General features: G+C 44.0%; 1 protein-coding gene across 1 annotated transcript in view; it reads right to left on the bottom strand.

Moving 5' to 3' along the window:
- Positions 1-4,170: 4,170 nt before the first annotated feature.
- LOC144752409 (uncharacterized) overlaps positions 4,171-23,163 on the bottom strand; it is a 207,932-nt gene continuing 188,939 nt past the window's right edge. The window contains exon 7 of the mRNA XM_078640340.1: positions 4,171-6,902. The gene's annotated coding sequence lies outside the window, so the exon portion shown is untranslated. The remainder of the gene's footprint in view (positions 6,903-23,163) is intronic.

Here is a 23,163-nt window from a genome sequence, read left to right as displayed (position 1 = left end):
ACATTCTTCGCGCACTCCGGGCTGGTTAAGCTATTTAAAATGTTAAAAATACTTCTCGAGCTATTAGGAGCCTTGAGTATCAGGGAGGAGTAGTGATCCGCCTTAGCCATGTTTATTGCTTTCTTATAGCTCAGAATCTTAGATTTCCACGTAGACTTATCGATATCAAGATAGCTACGTCTCCACCTCCTTTCAGCATGCTTGCAGTCCAATTTCATATTTTTTAAATTTTCATTAAACCACGCAGCCGAGGTTCTACCCCTAACCCGATGATTTTTTGGGGGGCTACTACATCCAAGAAAGATTACATTTCACTGCAAAAGGAAGCATAATTCTCAGCAACAGGCTTAGATGGGGAGAAACAGTCATCTACCCAGAGCATAGGGGCAACAGCCTTCCGTCGCAAGAGGGACTTTCAGTCTCTACTTACGTAGTCAAGGGCAGCAGTTGTGCCCCAACCATTATAGGAAGCACCGTTAACAAAAAACTTAATCAGTGAATGGTCAGACCATTCCATTGGCAGAATTTACCCTATCAGAAGATGATTGGCCTCTGGAAAAATTAAATCCAGCATGTGCCCACCTGTATGAGTGGCCTTGGGCACTTGCTGAAAAAGACCCAGGCCCTCACAGGACTGAAGGACATTCAAATAAGCGGAGTCAAGAGACCCGTTAAACCAGAGGTTAAAGTCCCCTAAGATCACTAATCGCCGATGACTGGCCACCATGTCTGCCAGCATCTCCAACAAACATTGTCGCTCGCACGGACGGACCCAGCCAGCACCAACTCAGCGCACCAGTAACAGGGAGGACAAGCGACCGACCACCGCCCACCCCAGACTAAATGCAGTGAGTGTAAATAGATAAAATGACACCATGAGGCGTGGGACAACAATGCTCAGCCTCCGCGCTGCCCACCGACAATTAGATCAAGAATTACAATATTTAAATCTAAACACAAAAATATATACGTCTTTAACACTTTTTAAAATAAAACAGCTTTGGTCTGCATAAAAAGCTAGTCCCCCGGCAGTGCAGGTCCCAATTCATAGGAGCCAAAAGTCTAGCCCAAGCCCCCATTCCCTGGTTGAGCGTCGAACCAGGACGCTCAAAGCAAATCACAACGCTGCATTGCAGTGTTGTGATTGGTCAGGAGAGCCCGGTGCCTGCCAATCACAAAACTGCATTGCAGCGTTGTGATTGGTCATTGGGGCCTGCCTTTGCTTCCTGTTCCTCGAGGAGATCAGGAGCAGAGTCGCGGGACTCAGCAGCAAGGTAAATACATATTTTTTAAATGATGCATAATCGTGACCTCACCCTTGCATGACCTCCCCGTGACCCCCGCACCTCCTACCCCTCCACCGATAGTCGTGCCGGCTGACTCTGAAGAAGGGCCCTAGACGAGTTGGGTTTCTGCAAAAGGATGAACAGTGCATAATCCGTCTTTGTCTGTGAAAAGGCCCGTACTGAATCCAATTTTAATAATTAAAAGTTATGTGGCACGGGGTGGAAGTTCTTTCATGCTACTACTAAAGCAACCGAAAAAAATTGTGCACGCCTTTTTCAAGTGCTGGTGGCACTAGATTCAATCTATGTGGTCAAGAAACAACTTTTCATACTCCCCTCCCCACCCCCCATTACCACACTTGTGGATAAGTCAGACATCCCCCGTATTTATTATTGTTTTGGTAAATACTGGCACACTAGGGGGCATATTTACAATATTTTGGCATAGGGCAGCACCACATGCCTTCTAGCTGTGCTGCCCTATGCCAAAAAAGGGACAGGAGTGTGCCGTATCTATACGCGCGAGCGCACAAACTGCAGCCAGGCATCAACACAGGTACCTGTGCACCATGGTGCAAAGGGTGACTGTGTTGTTGGCATGATTGTTTTTGTGCAGGAAGGAACACATTTTCCTTGTTCTATTTGTGCTGCAGAGCGCAGTACACATGGGAAGAGAAACAAGCATTGGTAAATGCATTAGGTTTCGCTACATGATAAATAAGCTGTTTTTTGTTGTAAGTTGTAGCTTGCTGAGTGGTTGTGCATTATGAGTTACAGAAAGTCTGTTAAAGTGTTATCATTTGTTTATGTACAAAAAGGCAATATAATGTGCTGTTACTAGTGGCATAGTGTGGGTAAGCAAAAGCAACATTTTGAAAAATGAGAGAGGGAGTTCTGACAAATATTTGGCCCTGTGACAGTGGACCAGCTGCATCATTCAAATAATGACCCTATTGCCTGCAGGGTAACAGCACTTGTGGCTGCCTGTTTAGTAATAATATATTAAAATATTTGGTGCTTGGAAGGGTTGTCAGTGCACCTGCTGCACCATTTGAATCATGACCCAAGTTCCTTCAACGCAACCACACTTGTGACTGCTTATTTAGTAGGTAAATATAGCAATATTTGGTGTTTAGGGACGTTCTAACAACGTTTGGCCATGGGGCTACTGCACCTGCAGCACTATTGAAATCATGGCTCTAGTGCCTGTGACTGCCTGTTTAGCAGTAAGGTTTAGCAACATTCTGCGTTTAGTGGGTCCCTGGTGCTTTTAGCCCGTTGCCCCTGCTTCACCAATCAATTCAAGCTCCTTTTAAATGCAGTACAACTACACTTGGATCTATCTGTATAGTAGTAAAATATAGCAATAATAGGTGTTTCGAGGAGGTCATGGAAAATGTTGGCCCTGGGCCACTGCACTTGCAGCACCATTCAAATCATGACCCTGATGTCTGCACTTGTGACTGCCTGTTTAGTAGTAAAATATAGAAATATTAGGTGTTTAGTGGGATGCCTAGAGCTTTTGGTCCTGGTGCTACTGCACTTGCTGCACCATTCAAATCAATGACCTAGTACTGAAAGATAACTGCACTTGTGACTGCGTGTTAAGTTGGAAAATATTGCAATAATCCGTGTTTAGTGGGGTGCCTGGAGAATTTGGTCCCAGTGCCACTGCACCTGCTGCACTATTGAAATCATGACACTAGCGCTGGCTAGATAACTGCACTTGTACTGCCTTTTAAGTTGTAAAATATAGCAATAATATGTGTTTAGAGGCAGTGTGATAACTCTTGGGCACAAGGACACTTCACCTGCTGCACCAAAACAAAAAGTGACCCTGTTGCCTGCAAGATAACTGCACTTGTGATTGCCTGTTTAATAGTAAAAATTTATCAATATTTGGTGTTTAGTGGAGTTATGAAAACTTTTGGCCCCGCTGCCACTACGCCTGCTGCACCATTTAAATCAAGGCCCTTTCAACTGCAAGGTAACTGCAATTGTGACTGCCTGTTTAGTAGTCAGATATAGCGATATTATGGGCCAGATTCACAAAGGTAAACTGAGACGAAAGTCTAACTTTACGACTTAGTTAACCTTAGGTTTTGGTCTTAATTTTAACTGAGACCAAAACTGAGACAAAAGCCTAACTTTACTACTCACTAATGCCTTTTGTGAATACCGAAGGTCGTAAAGTTAGACTTTTCTGTCAGTTTACCTTTGTGAATCGAGCCCTATGTGTTTAGAGGAGTTCTGGCAACTTTTGGGCCTGGTGCTACTGCATCTGCTGCATCAAATCATAACCTTGTTGTCTGCAAGGTAACTGCACTAGTGGCTGCCTGTTTACTCGTAAAGTTGAGCAATATTCTGCATTCAGTGGGATCTCTAGATCGTTTGGTCCCAGTGCCACTGCACCTGCTGCACCATTCAAATCAAGCCCCTGTTGTCTGCAAGGTAACTGCACTTGTGACTGCCTCTTTAGTAGTAAAATACATACATTTTAGGTGTTAGTGGCATGCCTAAAGCTTTTGGTCTTGGTGTCACTGCACCATTGAAATCATGATCCTGTTGTCTGCAGGGTAACTGCACCTGTGAATGCCTGTTTAGTTTTCCATTCTAGCAATAATCTGGGTGTAGTGGGGTCCCTAGAGCTTTTGGCCTCGGTGCCAGTGCACCTACAGCACCATTCAAATCAAGTCCCTTTTAACTGCAAGGTAACTTCAATAGTGACTGTCTGTTTAGTAGTCAACTATAGCAATATTATGTGTTTAGAGAAGTTCTGACAACTTTTGGGCCCGGTGCTACTGCACCTGCTGCATTCAAATCATGACCCTGTCATCTGCAAAGTAACTGTGGCTACCTGTTTAGTAGTAAAGTATAGCAAAGCTCTTGTATTTTACATTTATTTTTAACGCACAATGTTTATTACAACATTTAGAATCCTCATAATGACCAAATAGAATACGTTGAAAAAATCAATCCGATAATGCTTACAAAGTGCAAAGAAAGGTACTGAGGTATGAAAAGGAAATCCATAAATCTTCTAAGGCTAAAGCCTCTGCTTTTCACAACTAAGTAATATAAAGCAAGAATTCTAGCATATGGTTAGAAGACTGCAGTTTCAGTGGGAAGAGTTCTTATCTTGACAGGAGATCTTATCTTGGCAGTGAATGGGGCTTAAACAGTGTGAACAGCTTTTGTTGCAAATATGTGCAGCCCAGGGAAGTTAAGAAAAAAAAGTTCCACACAAAAGGGAATGAACATAGTAATCCAACTATGGGAAATGATAAAAGCCCCCTTTTAAGATGTATTAAATACAAGACAATTTACAAGCACCTCACAAGCACTCTGCAAGCGAAACCTAAAAGAGGGGAGAAATTTAAAGATTTCTCCTCGTTATGCCTGCTTTGTGAAGGTGGTAGTTTTTGCACTGCACCAGATTTACACTATATTGTAACTCTGTGGCGCAGTCACAAACCCATGGGTGTTGCGTGTGAACACCCATAGCAACACCCATGGAACGCCCCTCCCATGCAGAGTAAGGCATTGTTCTACTCCATATTTACAAGGCTGTGAAAAGCCACTGAGGGCCGCTTTGTGTGGCCTTGTAGATATGGGCCGGCACACTGAGCCTCTGGAGCATCACAAAATTGATGCTCCGGCGGCGTAAAAGTGCCACATGGGCATTGTAAATACGCCCTTTTGTACCCCTTGTGTTCGGTTACTAGCTGCTGCCAGGGCATTATCCCTCATTCATACAGAAATGACCACATTAAGGAGGAGTTTATATTACAATCCAGACGTGAACTGCTGGCATTCCATTAGTGGCTGCCTTTTGGGAATTTCATGATACACATTACTGCCCGAGTTTACAATCTTCGGATAACGTATCATAGCAGAAAAATGGAAGTCATGCAAAATGATCCACATGATTAATGGCAACTCAGTGAGTTGATGTGTGAAGAAGTATCAAGGATGATGTATCTAATGGCCTTCACGACTATTTTTTAAATTTAGACAATGGAATCTATAAGGGACAACACTTCTTTGTGATTTTTATCATCCCAGATCATACTGTGTGTAAATCTGTGAAAAATTGTTTTCAATATTTGTATGTTACTACATTGTTTTTCTTTCCTGTTTGTGCCGTTACTTTTCTGTACACAAGGCTTTTTGCTTGTCTTAAAAAAAGTTTCTTTTACTTTCCCTCCATCTTTCGAGCGATTGCCCACTGTACAGGTTGATGAGCAGTTTGTTTGAGCTGGAGTTACTGTTGTTGGTGGACCACTGTCATGGTGCTTGTGGTAGAAAGGTTCCAAACAGTGAAGTATAATTTTTCAGTTGTTCAATCCTTCTGATTAGGGACATACTGTACCTCCAGAGTGTTGTGTCCCTAATTAAGGATTTTTTTGGTAACTTTGGTTGCTTGGCTTTTCTGCAGTGATAGAGAATTGCAACTTCTCCAGGGACCATCCGCCGACGTCCGTAACCTTTTAAAACAGTGTGAACCGAAATCTGTATCACTTTCCTGGGGTTAACGATCATTTTCTGGTTATTAGGGATCTGGGGCTCTCTGTAAACATGCTGCAAGAGGTTAACTCCAGGTATTGTACTCCATGTCGATACATTGAAAGTTGGGTCTACCACATTGTTGGGGAAGATGTGGTTTTCAAAGAAAAAGATACCAGTATTTGGATATTGCTTATTGAGATAATCCATCATATCTGCCCAATTGGGGTGCTTTTTGGGGATAATAATTTCATCCAAGTCATTGATTACCACATACTTGCTGCTGTACATATTTCTGTAGACACAGTCATTAAGGGTTGCCAATTGTCCATAATAGCCCAAATCTCTTGGGTAAGGATCCATTGAAAAATGCCAGTTTGTAGAGACATCAAGATACAAGTCAATTGGCCAAGGTATGACCTCAACAGTACCTTCAGAGATGTAATGCTGTAAGACTCTCTCTACCAGCAAGCTGCAGCTATGTTTATAGATCATCACTTTCTGGGCACCAAGCAGTTTGTACATCTCTATGGCTTGAATGATTTGTAAAACATTGGTCGAATTTCCAAACATAGTGGAAATACAGACAGTGAAGTTTGTAGATATTGTATTGGGCCCGCGGTTTCTTATCTCAAATACAGGGAGCTTGGCAATGTCTCCTTTGTTGGACCAGTGAATTGACACATATTTTTTGCTGCAGTTGCTGACTTCTGGGCAAAGCAAATGTGCTATGGCATAGGGGAACCCAAATTTATGCGCAATAATGTCAATAACCGCCTTCTTTACAGCCACATAGCCCTTAATGTTACTGCAGTTGGACCAACAGTAGAGTTCTTTCACATCCTTCCGATGAACAATGGCGACCACCCGTACTGGGGTTTTAACTCGGTTATCATAGTAAGCTCCGATGATGAAGGTTCGGTTGTCATTCAGGGGTGTAATACTTGCATTATTAACTTGTGCTTCCTTTTCTGTAAGAATGGCAAGGTTTTCTAGCACGTACTGCATGACACAAGTTAGTAATACAGCACCCAGCAAACAGCACAGCCAGCATTTTCCTAACGAAGACATTTCCAAATAGTTTATTCTCTCGTATAGTCGTCCAGTTATCTGAAATCAAAATAAAAGTAGATGGTTTAATGACAAAGTATTGTTAAATCAAAGGTAAAGCAGGTAAATAAATCCATTCTGGATTTACTGCTTCCAATCACTGTGGTGTGGATGATGATGCAAGCATTATGTAAACACAACTCAGTAGATACTTTGTATCTCTTTGTCAAGCAGAGGTGTGAACCAACTTGACAATTCTTGGCAGAAAGAAGAGACAAGTTAATACAAATGCACCATGTCTACTTACCCACGAATAATGCCTGTTGGGCATGTAATAATGCTAGAGACGGCTGACAAGGAAGGTGGGACCTCTGCCTTCCACTTTCATGCAATATCTCGTTTAGCTAGTGTAAGTCCTGAGAGCATTAGATGGCGTTTATAAATATTTCACCCAACACCCTCCATTATATGTAAAAGCACTAGTTTAGACGAGAAGGGGAGCTCCCACCCCAACACCTCTGCTAGACAGGCCAGAACCCCCCGCCAGAACTTTGCAAGCGCTGTACACTGTCATACTGTATGAATTAGAGTGCCCTCTTCCTGACCACAACGTAGGCAAGTAGGGATGCCACCAGACCTGCCCTCCACAACCTGACCCTTGTATACTACACCTGGTGTAGGTAATTAAATTGGATTAGCCGGAGACGCAATGCAATTGCGGCCTCCCGAGTGGAGGCAACGCCTCCGTCCAATCATCTCCATCAATGGGCAGAGGTCTCCCACCCACGCCTCTCTAAGTTTATCTAGTGTGGTGGGACAATTCATCACTAGGGACTGACAGATTTTGAAGATTTTATTGTCTTGTAGGTCTCCCATGAACAGTTTCGCTTCAACAGGGCTAAAATCAGGGAGGGTCTCCAGTCCCGTAATACTGGGTAGGATAGCATGCCTAAATTGAAGGTATTTATAAAATTCGGTCTTTGGCATCTGATATTCCTGCTGGAGATCTTGAAAAGACATCAGAACCATGCCCACATCACATCTCCTAAGGTAGAGACCCCTATATTAACCCAGCCTCGGAAGGCTGCTATAGCAGCTCATTGTGGCAGTCTCCCATTAGACCATAGTGGAGTCTCCTTCGTCAACCTGCCCCACCACCGCATCTTCCGCAAAGCCTGCTTCCACACCTGGAATACCACCCTTGTGGCTGACGGCAGAGTATTACGCAGAGAGGTGAGTATAAGATAGTTTGTAAAGTGGTAGTCCCCATGCATCTCCGTTCCAACGCATACGCGGGGTCCGTCCTGTCCCCATACCACCATTCATTCAATATCAAAAGGTGCGAGGCCATAAAATATAATTGGACATCCGAGGTGGCCAATCCTCCACAGTATGTTGACTGGAAGCAAGTCCGCAATGCCACTCTGGGTGCCTTTCCTGCCCACAAAAACTGACCCAGGTCCGAGCTGACCTGGCGAAACCACGATGAGGGGATGGGGAATGGAGAATTCTGCAATTGATAGAGTAGGTGCCGTAGCGATACCATCTTGTAGATGGCTGACCGGCCAGGAATAGAGAGGGACATGTGAGACCAAGCTCTCAGCTCCTTGCGTACCCGTGCCCAAAGCAGGACTATGTTGCGATCCCAGGACACACCTGATAAGTCGGACAAGAATACTCCCAGGTACTTCACTCCCACTGTAGTAACCTGCACTGCCGAGGCCTCCTTTTAAAAAACCCATCTATTTATTAGATTTACAGCAGTTCAGGTGTAAATAAATACACCACATCAGTCTTACACGTAATTAATTATCATAGACATTGCATTCGTATTGTTGGCTATGTCCCTTGTTGATAATTGTGTCCATCCCGGGGTACAATCAACACCTCCCCTCTTGATAATGGGGCACCACATGGACTCCCTCTGTATACATTCCAATTTGCCCTAAATCCTCTCCCATTTCTTGGGATAGACCCATCTTTCATAAACCACCTTTTCTGCTACTATACACCAATCCATGTCACTCTTCCAATATCTGGGAAGTGGTACGGATGCGGCCCCCCATAAATGGGCTAGGTTGCACTTAGCTATGATTATGCCCCAGGAGACCCAGGTTTGGTCTGCCCGAACCAGGTCAGTAGCTTCCCACACAATAAGTAGACCGGATTTAGTGGAGAGTGTCAAATTGCCACCACATATGTCCTTCATGCATGTTACTGCAGATTTCCAAAAGATGCGGATCACTAGACATTCCCGTATAATGTGGTAGAATGTATCTTCCTGACCACCGTGCCTGTGACTCAGCAGATCTGACCTTCTCCCTATTTTTACCATTGTATTGCAAGATATATAAGCTTTATAGAGCATTTTGAGCAGCACCAATGTAAAGTGTGTCCTAATGGCCTCCTCTTTGGGTGATGCAATGGCCTCTGGACAGTCATCCTCATGTATATCCACAAGGTCAGCCTCCGAGCGGCTCCATAGGTGCAAAAGTATATCAGGGGAGTTGTTAATTAGTTTTTCATATGTGAGGGAGATCGGTTTGTGGGTCATATATTCTTCTAACAGTCTATTTTCTAAAGGTAACGATTACGGGAGGAACTCTTCCAGGGGATTACTGCCTGAAGAGCATGGTAGACTTGTAGGTAACAGAAGCGCTAAGTGGTTGCTAGGCTGTAGTCTCTCTGAAAGTCAGAAAATGGGGCCATCCCCCCTCTGGGCCAAAGTTCCCCACCTTGGAGATTCCTATATGGTTGCAGTTGTCAAATCCCAGTCGTGTTCCGATAGTGCCCAAGAGCCCAGATTCCCATATAGGTATTGCCTGGGTGATCTTGTTCTCCCAACCCAATTTTTTAAGTGTTGTGTGCCAGATGTGGTTTGTGAGTGCTGTTGGTCCTTCCAGGCTCAGGCGTTTTGGGCTTGTGTATAGTGCACACAAATATCCCCCGGGGAACAATGCTGTCCATTTGGTATGCTGGCTGGCTTGTTAATGGACTGGTGCGCCTATTGATTGATAGTTGCCAACTGTGGCGCTCTATAGTATTGTATTCATTTATTTTATTTTTGACATTTGTACAGCGCTCTGTTACCCGTGGGTGTCCTGGCGCTAAGTATAACTCATTCAGAAAGGTCGGGTCCGGGGTTAGTTGGTGAACAGCCAGGTCTTCAGCGCTCTTCTGAAGACCATAAGGTCGGTCATGTTTCTAAGCGCCAGTGGCAGGGCATTCCAGGCCCTAGTTGCGCCAAGCACAAAGCTTCTGCCTCCACAGTGCGCTCTCCTAATGCGAGGCACTACAATCAACCCTACATCGGCTGATCTAAGGTGTCTTGTCGGGCAATACCAATAGAAGTACTGCCGAAAAAATTATGGCCCTAGGCCTCGTAAGGCCCTAAATACCAGGCACAGTGCCTTAAACAAGATCCGTTTTCGCACAGGAAGCCAATGGAGTTTGGCTAGCTCCTGGGACACGGGGGCGTATTTTGGGATGCCCAGAATAAGCCGGGCTGCAGCATTCTGCAGCACGTGCAGTTTATTCAGTATGCCCTGTTGGGCATTGAGAAACAGACTATTACAATAATCCAGCCGTGCCAAGACCAGAGTGGTGACAACTGTTTTTCTGCTACTACCTGGAATAAACTGCAGGATCTTGCGGATGGATTTAAGCAAAAAGGCAAAGGAGGAAGAAAACGCATTGACTTGGGATCGAAAGGTAAGGTGATCATCGATCAACACCCCCAAGTTTTTAACTTTAGACGCAGGGGTGGGCGCATTACCCATCTGCTCTGGCCACCAGTTTGGGCTCCAAAAGTTAATATTTGAGCCAAACACTATGATTTCAGTTTTAGCTGAATTCAATTCGAGGCAATTACCCGCCATCCAGTTTCCGACCGCCAACATGCAGTCCTGAAAATTCCTAGCTACTCCTTCCTTCCCCTGTAATAATGACACCACGATCTGGGTGTCGTCAGCGTACGATGTAAGCTCAAAGCCAAAAGCCCGAATTACTGGGGCCAGTGAGCTGACATATATATTAAATAGCGTGGGGCTCAGGGACAAGCCCTGAGGAACCCCACAGGGCAAGATGAGCGGTTTTGATTCAAAATCGCACGGCGCCACGCTCTGAACTCTGCTGGACAGGAATGCTTTGAGCATGTTAAACGCATTTCCTTGTACTCGGCCTGCCTTCAAACGGTCAAGTAAGATCCCATGGTGGACCGTGTCGAAGGCTGCGGAGAGGTCCAACAACACCAGGGCAGCCCTACCTCCCACATCAGTCACCGCTCTAATCTACTCCGTTGTTTTGATTAGGGCGGATTCTGTGCTATGATTGCCTCTAAAGCCATGTTGGGAGGGATCCAGTGCTTTAGTGGCCAAGAGGAAGGAACTTAATTGAATATTCATCACCTGTTCTATTACTTTGGCTGGTAGAGGGAGCCTTGCTACGGGGCGATAGTTGTTTGGATCCCTAATATCCAAATTTGTTTTTTTAAGTAGGGCAGAATAGAGGCATGTTTCCAGCAGGATGGAAAGCTTCCTGTCATGAACATATTATTAAAGATGGTCACCAAAGATGTAACTATCGGACCTGGGGCAAGTTTAAACACTGCAACTGGGCATGGATCAGAGGGAGCGCCTGATCTTGCCTCTAGCAGCAAACGCATGATTTCTTCACCATTTACCGGGGAGAAACAGTCCAGTTTTGGCCCTACGGTAAGCTCTGTTCCATGTTCTGATGTGTTCGCCAGACCGTTCGGCATCTCTAGGCCGGAGAAAGCTTTGAAAATTGTCTCCACTTTCCCTAAAAAGAATTTGGCAAGTTACTCACATAATTAAGGGCTAGCGGGAGTAACCGCAGGTATAGGGGCAGCCAGAGCGGAGACCGTTATAAACAATTCGAGTTCTTAGCGGGGTTTACGCGATTAGTATAGTAGTCTTGTTTTGCCCTCCCGACCATTTTTTTGTACAATAGGAGGCTTTGTTTGAGTAGCTTTTTGTCACTTTCCCTGTAATCCTTACGCCACACCCTTTCCAGTTTTTTACATCCCAACTTTTGATTTCTAAGTTCCTCAGAGAACCAAGGGGCTGAAGGCTGGGCTCTGGCCAGGAGGCGAAGTTTAGGTGGGGCAAGGGTAGCACATGCCTTTTCGATCCAGCTTGTGTGAGCGAGGGCTGCCGCCTCGACCTCTGATGGAAATGGCTCTTTAGAAGAGAGCAAGAGATCTTCAAGCGCTTGTCCCTCAACCTTATTCCAGGCCCTGCATGTCCTGGCTAATTTGGATGGACACCCTCCGCTTTGGGGCTTTGGCACTGAGATGGCAAATAACAATGCCCTGTGGTCAGTCCAAATAAAGTCTAGGGTAGGGTGGTTCGAGAAGAGCCCATCCAATGTATGGCCTGTATTGTGCGTGGGCCCCCTCACCAGTTGTTTAAGATCAACGCCATCCATCAATTCAGTAAGTGCTTTCATATCAGTATCCAGGAAGTTTTCCAGGTGGAAATTAAAATCCCCCAAAACCGTAATGGCCTTCGAGCAAAGACCTTCCTCCAGTATACTTCCCACCGAACTCAGGAAGATGTTTTTAGGCCCCGGAGGTCTCTAAAAGAATGATGATTAGCCAGGGTAAAATTGAAAGCTAACGCTTCACACCCATCCACAATTCAGGGTTGAAAGAAGGCATTGAGGGAGTTATGATCTATTACTGCCAGCCCCCCCCTTTCTCAATGGTCGATCCCTCGTGTAACTGAGGTAGCCAGGAGGAGTGGCTTTAACTAAGTCCGGGCCTGCGGCGGCGTCAGTCCATGATTCGGTAATAAAAGCAATTTTAATATTTTCTTCCTGAATTAGCAAAGCACATTCCAAGCTGTGTTTTACCAGCAACCTGGCGTTCAGAAGGAGACAATCAAAATTTAACACACCTTCCTTATCTTTTTCTAGATTCGTTCTATATAAGGCCTGAATAGGAGACATTAGCAAGTCTGGAATCGAACTCTTACAACTTGGGCAGGCACAAGGGCTTGTTGTTAACCCCTTCTCCAGATTTAAAAACATGCAGTTGGGTTACCTCCCTATCATATTAAGTTTTTTAAGTGTATCTGCATTATAGGTGATATTGAATCACCTCCCGCTAGTGTGGCTAGCAGAGTTCATGGTGCTGGGCGCGGGCCAGAAGCGGGCGGGCGCAGACGGGCTTGCCTTGGGCGCGCCTTTGGAACGCCGCCGGCATGCCCGCTGCGCACGTCCGCTGTGCGTTCCCGCCAGTCCTGTTTAAATCTGTCTCCGGGGTGAAAGGCTAGAGCGCTAACCCTGGACCACCTCAAGATGGCGTCCGTCCGGGTAGCTGCTCAGTTGAAAATCCCTCCCTTTAGTGTCTAATCACACCATGGAGCCCTCGTAACCCTCGGCACCGGGTAAGAACTGTGAATTAAAATAGTACACTCATCCCCCACACGAGAAATACCGTTTTAATATCTGGATATTAGGCAGGGCAATCCCACCATCATACCAGCTATGTCTCAACTTCTCCAGGACAATTCGCAGAGGGTCTTCATCCCACATCAAAGTTCTGACTTCACCCTCTACAGTTTTGAAATATTTATCAGGTACATGAAGAGCGTGTTCTGTAACACGTATAGACACTGCAGCAATGACATCATCTGCTGAGCAGGTAGACCGGCAGTGACCTTCAATGGTGGACATCGCTTTTAAACTGGGCACTGTAGATTTCTGGTGGCAAATAAGTTGGGATTGGTGGTAACATAAATGCCAAGGTATTGAAACCCTCACACGAAAGATAAGGTAAGAAAATTGTTATAGAAATGCAATGAGATCTAGATTGTGTTGTCCAGCTGGATAAAAATATTACATTTGTAGATATTTACGCAGAGAACAAAACAATGAAGTGGAACCACAAACCCTGCGACAATTAAAACAAGAAAGGAAACTCAGGCATTTCTTGTTGCTTGAAAGAAATCAGATGATTGTCAAGGACAAATTAAGGTAAACAGCCTAGCACAAATCAATGATACATATAACAGTGTCAAGTTGTTAAGGAGATGATGACGTTTCAAAATACCAGTACCCAAGGGCCCTGACCTATCCAATTGGGTTCCCTTGTCTACATATACTGTGTGGGCCTCACAATCAAGCGGCAAACTCGGTCCCTGTCCTTAGAAGACATACATCACAGATTTGGACCAGTTAATTGTGTAACCTGTTTATCTATACCTGTATATCTACCAAAGTTAGTGAAGATGCGCAATATTCTGGGAATGGAGGACTGGGGAGCTGCAACATATGGGAAGATATCATCAGCATAAAGAGACATTCTATCTTCCCTGTTTTCGTTCCAGTGTAACCTGCGGATCAACGGATCTCCCTGTACCCAGGCCACCAATGGTTCTAGGATTAAAGGAATTATAATCAGCGATAAAGGGCACCCCAGTAGGGTTCCTCGCTGGAGGGAGAATACCTTGAATGTCCTCCCATTTATCACCACCTGCGTCAAAGGTTTGGCGTATAGCTGTCTCAGTCAGGACAGAAACCTGGGGTGGAAGCCGATATGCTCTAACACAGAGAATAGATATGGCCACTTCACCATGTCAAAATGTAAATGTAAATGTAGTATACTTGTAAAGCGCACAGCTGCCCCAGCAACGGGGCGTCCCGGCGCTGTATAACTCTGGGGAACCCGTCCTGGCTTTCCCTGTGGGATGGTCCCTTGCTGGGAGTCCCCAAGGTGGAGCCAGGCATCCCCGGAATTGGTGGGGCCGTTGTGGAGATTAGGCAAGCTAATGCCCAGAGTTGCCGAGTGGAACCCCTGATTAGAGTAAGCACCGAAGCGAGAATTATCAAGTCCGCTGACCAAGGTCCACAACCCTGCCGCGTCGGGAATTGAACCCTGGTCCCGGGCTGACTTCTGCTCTCAGGCCTGCTGCCTCTAACCAGTGAGCCACACTACTCCACTGCGGGCATCTAGAGACAAAACCACCTCATCTTCATGGATTCTATCATTTTGGCCTAAGGCTCTGTGGAGGTGTTGCAAATTAAGGGCTGTGTTCTACCTTGGCATAAAGCCAGTTTGATCTGGATGGATCAGTTGGAAATTACTTGAATATGACGGAGCACTAGCATTTTCGCCAGAATGTTTGCCTATGCTTTGAGAAACGAGATAGGCCGCTAGGAGAAACATTGCTCCACTGGTCTACCCTCTATGTGTATGACTACTATAGTGGTCAGTCTCTGATCCTCGGAGAGCACGCTATTTCATCGGCTATCCTCATACATCCACATTAAATATGAGGCTATGGTGGATGCTGTCAGTTTATATAATTCTATTGGCAGACCTTAGGGCCGTATTGCCTTGCTCGATTTTATAGTTCGAATTGCCTGGGCTACCTCGTCCTCAATAATGTTGTTTTCCAGGAGGGTTACATCCTCAGCAGAGAGTGTCGGTAGTGACAAGTACGCCTAGAGATCATGGGAGATTGGTCCTTTGCAGCCATTCCCATGAAAGAATAGAGAAAAGAATAGTAGGCTGCAAAGGTATTGGCAATAGCCTTTGGCTCTTGCAAACGCTCCCCATCGTCAGAGTATATTTTAGCCACCCATTGGCTCGCTCTCTCATGCTTATCTAACCATGCAGTAGTAGGAACAAAACTGGGTCTTGGCTCCTCAACAGTAAGGCTAAGCCTAATAGAACTCACAAAACAACACTACTGCCAGTACTGGATAAAGTTTTTTGGGGTTAACCTCACAGAAGCTGCTATGAATAAAACGTAGCAGTCTCGTATCACTTTTGTTGCTGATTTATTTTAACCATTTTTATCAATTCAGAAAGCTTTTTAATTTTTCAAAGACATTTCTGTGCATGTGCAAATATAAATATACAAAATATACCAATATACACAACAATTACAAAAACACAAATGAAGGATAGCTCCTTATTACATTGACAACACACCCATACTAAACCTTTCTCACTACAATCACTCCGTTCACATTCACGCACAAAAACACAAACAAGATCATTAAACTATACCTCTAAGCGGTATAGGTCAGTGTCAACACAATTTTTTTTAAATACAAACTGTTAGCAAGATCAAGTAAATCCTACATTTACACAAGTTCTATAGAATTAGAAAAATTATAATGAGTTTGAATCCAGTCTTTTTAATGCATTCATATTGTTGACAATTGACCCTATAGGATCGACGCGTTTCGAACTCCCTGATTAGCGGGGTTCTCCTCAGGATCACTCCAATTTCTTAACCTCCTGGATAGGATAACTTTCGTGGTAGGTGTAAGAAGATTGGTATGTGGACACTGACAAGCTCAGGAAAACGCTTGGAGTGTCCGGTGTGGAGTTTAGAAATGCTTCACCGGGAGGCGCTTCGCAATTGGCGTGTATCTCAAAAGGTGTTCGGGTTACTCGGGCTGCCATAAATCCAGGATGCCTTCTCAGGCTGATTGTTGTAGCGCAACACACAATGTCTCCGGTCTGTCCTTCCGCACAGATCTCAGATCTTCTTACACCTACCACGAAAGTTATCCTATCTAGGAGGTTAAGAAATTGTAGTGATCCTGAGGAGAACCCCGCTAATCAGGGAGTTCGAAACGCGTCGATCCTATAGGGTCAATTGTCAACAATATGAATGCATTAAAAAGACTGGATTCAAACTGATTATAATTTTTCTAATTCTATAGAACTTGTGTAAATTTAGGATTTACTTGATCTTGCTAACAGTCTGTATTTCAAAAATTTTGTGTTGACACTGACCTATACCTTAGAGGTATAGTTTAATGATCTTGTTTGTGTTTTTGTGCGTGAATGTGAATGGAGTGATTGTAGTGAGAAAGGTTTAGTATGGGTGTGTTGTCAATGTAATAAGGAGCTATCCTTCATTTGTGTTTTTGTAATTGTTGTATATATTGGTATATTATGTATATTTATATTTGCACATGCACAGAAATGTCTTTGAAAAATGAAAAAGCTTTCTGAATTGAAAAAAATGGTTACAATAAATCAGCAACAAAAGTGATACGAGACTGCTATGTTTTATTCATAGCAGCTTCTGTGAGGTTATCTAACCATGCAAGCAGTTTCCCTGCTTTGTCACTGACTTTGTAGGCGCAATGCTGTGTTGCCCTATGCTTAGCTCTGGCATTCTTCAACACAAGCTCTCTATATTCCTGCTGCTTAAGGCTCAGGTTATGTCTTGCGTTCCCGGTCTCATCTACCACCAGGGTTAGCGTCATGTCTAGAATTTCCTTTTCAAGTGTTTCCACCACAGCTTTTTTGTCTTGTTTGTGCTCCACTACCAAGGAGAGAGCTTGCACCTTAACAACCATCTTATAGGCGTCCCAGAGAGTCCCCAAGGAGTAAACCGAAGGCTCATTTTCTTTGAAGTTTTGGCCTGTGGCCTTGACCAGTCCCTCCCTCAAACCTGGGATCTTAAGATACCATGACTTTATTGAAGTGGCTCATCTGGTCTGCTGTATGCCCAAATTGAATTGTGCCCATAGAGGGGATACATAAGAGATTACTCTCACCAAATGTTGTACATCCTGGAAATTAGGTAGATTGGAGGTGCACGATAGGACAAAACCAATATGCGAAAGGCTCCCATGGTCCTCTGAGTGAAATGTATAACATTGCATGGTGGGATTAAGGGCCCTCCAAACATAGCTGAGACGGTGGGAGTGCGCAAAGTGCTATTGGGGAGGTGGATGAGACTGAGCAACGCTTACGTGCGGTTGAGAAGGCCCACCCTGGCAGGCCGGATAAGCAGCTGGACCTGGAAGGAGCAGTGGCAGGGCTGGTGGAGCGCCTACGATGCTTTGATCACAAGGCGTATATAGCACGCACCCACCTCGAAGTGGATAAATTGGGGGCCTTGTTAGCATGTCTGGCTAATCTGTCGTGTAGGGGCTCACCAATATCGGAGGTTTGTGATGCCCGGGGAGACGCTTGCTACACTCAGAAAGTTATAAAAGGTTTGTTTTGTGATTATTATAAGGGATTATACAGGAGCAGGACAGTTATAACCAGGAACGAATTTGAGGGGTTCATGCGTGAGATCCAGCTCCCCCAACTGGAGGTTGATCAAGCTGAGGCACTCGGAGGGGATATCGACACCCAAGGCCCTTTTGTCCACTGTCTGGAGGGAATATACATTACACAACAGGAGAGAAATTGTCAGTCATGTGACTCTGGACATAAAGGCATATTTGGTTTAGGAAGAAAAATATAAATTTTTAAAAAGAGGCATTGTCAAAATAGTTTTTCAAAATCTGACTAGACTATTAGAGAGCATTTTAAATTACAGTTCAAATGAGTGGAAGAAGTATTTCTCTATCTGCTTCCAAACTTAAGTTATCACTTATATTCCAAAGCTAGCCAGGGTTTATCGATTTTCCTGGAGGGGTCTGAGAAAATAGGCAAAGTATAGCTAAATTGTGAGTTTTGGGGAAAGTCGGAAAAAAGTCCCCCCATGCGGAGCTGGCGGAGTGCAACTATGCAGCGGTCCACAGAGTTGGGGGAAAACTCTGTGGAACTCCACTCCTCTCAGCCACCTGCCTCCACTACCCCTAATAAAATAATACTTACATAATAATTTAAAAGAAATAAAGTCACTTACCTGTACTGCAGGGTCCCGGGGCTGCCCTCTTCATCGTACATCAAGACGTCTTGTGAGAAATGCGCATGTGTGCGCGCATGCTTAGTTCTCGCAATATGTACGAGGAGGAGGAGGAGGAGGGCAGCCCGGGGACGCCACACTACAGGTAAGTGACTTTATTTCTTTTAAATTTCCTTGTAAGTAAGTTTTTATTAGGGGGGGGTGGAGGTGCGGAGCCAATTTAGCAGGGGGGACTGGCTAACTCCGCTCCACTGAGGAGTCGGAGTTTTGCCCTATATGCCGCTGGTGGAGCGGAGTTCTCTGCCTGTGCTTAGAAAAAAGTGCTCTACAAAAAAGTCTGTTTTATTTCCTGAAAATGACATTGACAAAAGGTTTGCTGTGCTAAAGTCACCAAGATCCCGACTTTCAGTAAAATGCAGAGATGAATCAAATAACTATATTTGTTTACCACAGTTCTGTAATTTTTCAAAGAGTTAGTCGATTTTTCTTAATATTCATGCTTTTTCAACTTAGTTCCAGTTTGCTAGTTTTCCATAGGCGCCTGCTGATATAGGGCCCAAAATCCACAGCGAACCACATTGCAAAAAAGGGGTCAGTTTTTAGTGGAAAAATGCTATGTGCACCTGTTGGGTTTGATGCCATTCTTGTCACAGTTAATAGCCCTACCCAGACAACTGAGGTGCAATTTGTTTTGGAAGACTAGGGAGAATGGTCGGTGGTAGGACATTTGTTGCTCCCTACAGATTCCAGAACTTTCCATCATAGAAATGTGAGGATTTTTTTTCTTCCCATCAAAGTTTGAGGTTTGCAAAGGCTTCTGGGAAAGAAAGCCTAGTGAGAGCCACGCGAGTCACCCCACCCTGGATTTCGCTGGGTGTCTTGTTTTTTCAAAAAATTTGCAGAGTTGCTAGGTTTCCTTATGTGCCGGCTGATCTAGGGCCCAAAATCTACAGTTGCCCACACTGCAAAAAATACTTCAGCAGTGGAAAAATGTGATGTGACCAATTTTATCAGGAGACTTAGGGAAACAGAGAATAGTTGAACAAATGTTATTAGCAACTGTATTTCTCTGCCCTTGTGCCTTCCAAATGTTGGGCAGTGTGTAAGAAAGAAGTAATTTTGAGAAATTCCCTATATATCACATGCTAGTATGAGTATCCACAAATTCATAGATGTGCAAATAACCACTGCCCCTAAACTCCATATCTTCTACTCATTTTGGAAATATATAGGTTACCTTGATACCTATTTTTCACTCTTTATATTTGACCATATTCATTGCTCTATACCTGGTAGACAATGAAAACCAATTGTAAGGTGCAGCCCAGTTATTGGCTCTGGGAACCTTGGTTGTTTGCAAAATCCACAAACCCTATATATTCCGCAACCAGAAGGGTCTAGTGGATGTGATGGTATATTGCTTTTGTAAATTGGTCATTGTGATGAGATGCTACATATGAAAAAGTTATCACAGATGGATGTTTTTTCCTATTAAGTTTCAATATTTTTTTATTTCAACAGTTACTTTCTTTGGGAAAACCTTGATGAATCTACACAAATTACCCATTACTCAATTTGGTATTTTGTACACTTTTCAGACACCTATAGGACTGAAGGAACACCCAGGAGTTTCCCAGCGGTTTCCAAATTTTTTAAAACTAGACACCCAGGAGACTCGAAAGTGTGGTGATTTGCATGGCTCTTATCAGGTTATCTAACCCAGAAGCCCTTGCAGACTTAAAACTTTGACTAAAAAAAAGTCCTCACATTTCTGTGATGGAAAGTTTAGAAATCTGTAAGGAGCAATACATTTTCTACCACCTACTAACATTTACTGCCAACTACCATTCCCCCAAGTCTCCTGATAAAAATGGTACCTCAGTTGTGTGGCTGGGCCGGACAGAACCCTGCATGCATTTACCCCGCATGTCTTTACAATGCAGTCACTACCCCAACTGCGACTTTACCATGCAAGTCATTACAATGACTTGCTGGATTTTGGAATAGTATAAATAACTATTCCAACTCGAGCCAACTCTACCATACGGAAGGTGTTGGACATATAAATCCAAAACCAGTCCAACAACACTCCCCCTACGGCAAGTCGTTGTAATGACTTGTGTGGTAAATTAAGGCATGGTAACATCGCAGTCAAGGTACAGACTTTGTTGTAAAGGCTGGTCGTTGTTCTGACTGCAAGGTAGAGGATGGTTCCCAACCAAGCTCTATGAGTGTCCCTTTGCTAAGACTCCTATTGACTTTAGTTTGATCGATCCATTCCTGTAATGGGCACTAGGCCCATCCACACAAGTGGGCAGCAGTTTTATTGGAACAATTGGGGGAATGCTGGATGGGAGTATTTTGTGGATTCCTACTGATTCTGGAAGAATACATCACAGAAATGCATGGAGAAAGTGTGATTTTAGGTGGATTTCGAGGTTTGCAGGGCATTGTGAGTAAGAAAACTTTGTGGGATCCACGAGAGGCACACCTCCCTATTCCTTCCTAGTTTTCAGAAATGCTAGGGTTTGGTAGTTTTCCCTGGGTGGCAGCCAAGCTCAGGCCCAAAAAACAGCAGCTACCCCTTTTGTTGATGTTGCTACATTGCGTAATGGACGTTGCCCCTTTGCGGGCACAAATCCTATCCACATAGGCGAAGTACCGTTTTTATCAGGAGACCTGTTGGAACTCTTGGTGGCAAGAAATGTGCGACTCCATGAAGATGCCAATGCTTTAAATCACAGAAAAAGGAAGGAAATGTGTGTTTTTATCTTATTTTTGAGGACTGCAAGGGCTTCTGGGTAAGAAAACCTGGTGGGATCCAGTCAAGATACACCACCCTGTAGACCCCCTGGCGTTTAGTGTATGAAAATATCTGGGGTTGGTAGATTTGCCCTAGATACAATGTACACCCTGGCAGAAATAGACAAAAAAGAAAAATATCACTGCACCTCCATCTACTACTTAAGTACAAAAACCTACTGGATGGATTTGGCATGAGGATGAGTGAAAAATGTAAAATGCTATTTTTATAATTTTTTATTCACAATTAAAACATAGAAATCACTGTTAATAAGATCATTATTATTTTTTAATACTGAACCAGTGACAAGGCACCAGCCACTTTACAGGCTATTCACACACTTTTGATGTGTCACACACTAAACTATTTACCCTGCCTATATGACAGTCATATCAACAACAGTGCCATTCAAGGTGCCGATAACCTTCATAATCCCACAGGACTGACAAAGTTATCAAATCGCCTGGCAGCTGGTGAAGTGTGTGGACTGGCAATTGGCTTCCAGTGTGTGTGCAGTGACCAGCAGCAAATCACTATACACACACCACCATCCAAACACCAGTTCCCATGCATCACCAGCCAGATGCTAGACACACACACTGCCAGCCAGATACCAGTTCAGAAACATTAATCATACTGCCTAGCAGCTAGCCGGATGAGTGTACTGGCGCTTCGATGACGGTGTGTGGATAGTGACTTCCTGCTGGTCCCTACACCCTGCCAGCCAGACTCCAGACACACACACCGCCAGGCAAAAGCCAAACATTATTCAGATATCACCATAAAGCTCCACACCACTTTCATTTCTAAAACCTTCACACAATGTAGAGATTGTGCACAAAGCACAGACAGGAAAATATAAAACATCAATTGAAAAGGTCAAAATGTTTTCATAAAGAAAGACCCAACTTATTGATAGAATATGAAATACTAACTATGACTGCATACACAACAGGTGTAACTAAGCACATCAAACTACTGCCAACCAGGTAGCTAAACAGCAAATATATAGCGATAAAGGCCACAGTCCATTTCCTTTTACTGTCATGGTTGTTCACAATACTTGCACTCTCTATGGTATAACTAAAACATGTGGGCACAAATAGACCAGGATTAGAATGACACTTTGAGCAGTACCTATGATTCTCCTTTCTTACTCCTCTTTGGACACAGACTCTATATCTCTGACAAGTAAAATATTTTTTGGAATGTATTCAGGAAAGCTGCACTCTAGCCACACATCATCCACCACTCTGACTCTTGAAACACTTGCCTTTTCAGCTGTAACAAGCTATTACAGACTGCTGAAACTGTACAAAAGTAATCTTGTATTTTGGAGAACGATCTTTAAAAACAAAGAAAGCATTGAGGATTCTAAATGAAAAAGAAGAACAGCCAACTTCCTGCACCGGACATAGGACTTTTGAGCAACATTGTAAGGCTCCAACCTTTAATCTACTCCACCTACACCTCCCATGTGCTAGTCTAGAGTGCACACTGGTTTGTGCACTTCTGAAACCTGTCCCCAAACTTTCCCAGGGGCAGTACTTTCATCATGAATAGTTATTGGCATGTGGGCTGTTCTGTCTGAAAACTGCAATTTAAGAAGTTCATTACTACGCAACCTTTCTGGTTGGAGTGTTTTGTGCCACATTCCACTCTCCCCCCTCTAAACAATTATTTTAATAATTGCATAGAAATTGACGACATATAAATGTTGACCCTAGAAAAAGTGTTTTGGTAATTTTCTCATGGACTCCAAAAGTGGAAGGGCAACCAGGGGGCAACTGAAGAATCCCTACCAGCATACACCCTGATATTATATGCATATCCAGTGGCACTTTCCACAGCATATGCAGCTTAAAGCCATAGCGTGCTC

The sequence above is a fragment of the Lissotriton helveticus genome, chromosome 5_1, assembly GCF_964261635.1.
Source record: "Lissotriton helveticus chromosome 5_1, aLisHel1.1, whole genome shotgun sequence".
In the NCBI taxonomy this organism is placed as follows: Eukaryota; Metazoa; Chordata; class Amphibia; order Caudata; family Salamandridae; genus Lissotriton; species Lissotriton helveticus.
Note: the sequence above shows the minus strand (reverse complement) of the source record. Positions and strands in the feature narration are given on the sequence as shown.